The following is a 3,423-nucleotide window of genomic DNA, read 5'->3' on the forward strand; positions in this document are numbered from 1 at the left end:
GGAAGGAAGGAAGGAAGGAAGGAAGGAAGGAAGGAAGGAAGGAAGGAAGAAGGAAAGGAGGGAGGAGGGAGGGAAGGAGGGAGGAAGGAAGGAAGGAAGGAAGGAAGGAGGGAAGGAAGGAAGGAAGGAAGGAAGGAAGGAAGGAAGGAAGGAAGGAAGGAAGGAAGGGAGGGAGGGAGGAAGGGAGGGAGGGAGGAAGGGAGGAAGGAGAGAATCTTGGCATCTCACTCTTCACCAATCAGAGGAAACTGGGATATCTTCTAGACATGGAGGGCCTCAGAGTATCCTGAAATCACATCTATCGCCTCCATTCATTTGATCAGTCCATTTCTGCTTTCCTCAAACATTTCTTGATATTACTTTGTGTTGGTAAAAGGAGGAAAGTGAGGGCTCTTAGTTGGAAAGATTGAGTTCCACAAGGTTTGAACTGAGGAAGGAGCTGCAGAAGAGGTTGAGTTCAGCAAATGGAAAGGCAGAGTATGAAGAATCAAACAGGCTCCCCTGATTTAGATGTTGGTGTGTCCCAGCGGGACTAAAATAGCACTTTTCGAGGGAACAATTGTAAAGGGTGAGTGTGCAGGATGAAGGAATTTGGAATTCACTGAGTAAGGACAGAGAAGTGGGTTTCAGATTCCCTGGTAGGGGTCCCCTAAATCCTATTCCTGCTGTGGTCTCTACTACTACAGGCTTAGGGAGGCCTATCCTAGTGAGTTTTCTTTTTTTCCTCTTTTTTTTTATTTTGTTTTGTTTTGTTTTTGGGCCACACCCGGCAGTGCTCAGGGGTTACTCCTGGCTGTCTGCTCAGAAATAGCTCCTGGCAGGCACGGGGGACCATATGGGACACCGGGATTCGAACCAACCACCTTTGGTCCTGAATCGGCTGCTTGCAAGGCAAACACCGCTGTGCTATCTCTCCATTTTTCCTCTTTTCTTTTGGACTTTGGGCCACACCTGGTGGTGTTCAGGACTTCTTCCTGGCTCTTTACTCAGGATTCACTCCTGGTGGGATTTAGGGGACTATGTCTTGTTGTTGTTGTTGTTGTTTTAGGTTACACCCAGGAGTGCTCAGGGGTTACTCCTGGCTCTGTGCACAGAAATCGCTCCTGGCAGGCTTGGGAGACCATATGGGATGACAGGATTCCAACTGTCCAACCGCCGTCCTTCTGCGTGTAAGGCAAATGCCTTACCTCCATGCTATCTCTCCGGCCCCTTAAGGGACTATGTTGCAGTGCTATGAACCAAACCCAGGTCAGCTGCATGCAAAAATAACACTGTACCTCTGGTCCCCCAAGGGGATTTTCTAGTCTGTCCATCAGGTGGTTTGTAAGCCCTGTGACCTTGTAACTCCTATACTACCTACCTCCCAGAATGCAACAAGGCCCAACTCTCAGCAGCTGTATCTAAGCCTCCTCTCAGATCTACACTGGACTTTCTAAACACAGAGAACCCTCCTTTCATAGATGTAACCCCTGTCAGTCAAGTGCCTAGAAGCCCTCAGACCTGAGTTCAAGTAGCTGTGCTTCCATTTCTTACCAGATGACCTTGGCAACGGGCTGAGCCCTCTCAAACTTCATGTTTCCTTCTCTAAAATAGGATTCACAATTCTATCTGCACTTGATGGTACAGCAAAAAGAATCATTTAAGAAAAACTTCGTGGAAGGCCCATAGAAGATTCTGGAGCAAAGAGATAGGATCGGGGTGCAGACATGGTCTCCACAGAATCAGCATGTTGTTTGATTTGTGCACCATGCTGGATGAAGTTTACAATGAACCCAGCTTCATTGTAAACTCTCCTGTTCAACACATCTGCCTCTCCTTTAGGCTTTCCCGGCACCTCACAGGGTTCTGAGCAGCGGTTCTGGTGGGGGAAGGTTTGCACCAAGGATCATGTTTTGGGCTTTGTATCATTTTGGCTGTGAAGTCCTGCAGCCAGGGAGGCAGCTGAGACATACAGCTACAAAGGTCCATCTATCTGAAATCTGAACAGGGGGCTGTTCATCTTGAGGTGTCTGGGAAAAAGTCATTTCTGGAAAGAACCTGAACGTGTGGACCCAGAACTGGCTTGGAGTCTTGGTCCTATTCCAGGCCTTGAGGTATTTGGGGAGTGAAGACTGATGCTTCCTGAGCTCCAAAGCTGGCCTGGTTGTGTGCTTATTGGGTGTGGGACTCAGAGTGGGACCCAGCCCCTGACTTTAGGCCTGTGGGGTTGACCTGCTGTATATCTGGGCCCAACACCATTTCATTTGAAAGGAAGAGGCAGGTCCTTCACTAAGTTCCAAAAGAAAACAATGCTCACCTATACTTCTCAGGTAGTCCAGTCCTAGCTGCTATCTCAGTGGCACGCTCAGAGAGGGGGAAGAATCCAATTCCACTATCAGAGTGAACTACAGCAGCCCAATACCACACTCTCCACTCTCTGACAGAAATGGCCCAGCTTTGCAACTTTATCAAACTACCAAGCCAACAAATTTGTTTTAGATCTATAAATTCTGGATCACTCAACACTTCAATATCATATCGAGTGGACAACCTAGTAATATAGGTATATAGAGGTCTTTGTATCAGTTCTCTTTTGTATATGTTCTCTTTGGAGGTTTTTCTCTTCCCCTTAGGGGGTTTGGGGGTTCAGTTTGAAGTGGAATAAAATAGGAGGCAGGTAGCTGAGAGAGCAGCTTTTGGTTGCAGGTTTACAAGCTCCTTGGCTTGTAGGTAAACTGTTTGTATATGATTTTCTTGCCTCTTTTTATCATATCTGTGTGGATTTTTTGTGGACGAATATAACTGGATCATCTTCCCCTATCCTGATATGGGGTTTCCCTTTCCCTTTTGGGAACTGTGGAATAAGGAAACCCTAATCCAACATCTGGGCAACCAAACCCTCTCACTTCACACTTACAGGAAATCTGATGAGAAAGTTACATAGTAAGCTACCAAGCTCAATAAGCCTAAACTAATGCAGAATGCTCGACTAGCACCAACCATATCCAAGTAAATATTCATCAATGACTTTTATGGAAAGATAAAACAATAATTTTAAATAGACCTGTGTTGATCTAAGTCATGATCATTCCATTTGTCTATCATTTTTAACAAACAATATTAAGTAAATTTGGTTTTGCCTACTAGAGTGATGGGTGGAAGATTAGGAATGTTGGTGAAAGGAAGGTCATACTAAGGTGAGATTGGTGTCTGAACATACTGCCTGAAATGACTGTATTATGAACCTGGTGAATCAGTGTTATAATAAAAATTAAAAGAAAGGGCCCGGAGAAATAGCACAGTGGCGTTTGCCTTGCAAGCAGCCGATCCAGGACCAAAGGTGGTTGGTTCGAATCCCGGTATCCCATATGGTCCCCCGTGCCTGCCAGGAGCTATTTCTGAGCAGACAGCCAGGAGTAACCCCTGAGCACCGCCGAGTGTGAC

Source organism: Suncus etruscus, chromosome 5, assembly GCF_024139225.1.
Source record: "Suncus etruscus isolate mSunEtr1 chromosome 5, mSunEtr1.pri.cur, whole genome shotgun sequence".
Taxonomy (NCBI): Eukaryota; Metazoa; Chordata; class Mammalia; order Eulipotyphla; family Soricidae; genus Suncus; species Suncus etruscus.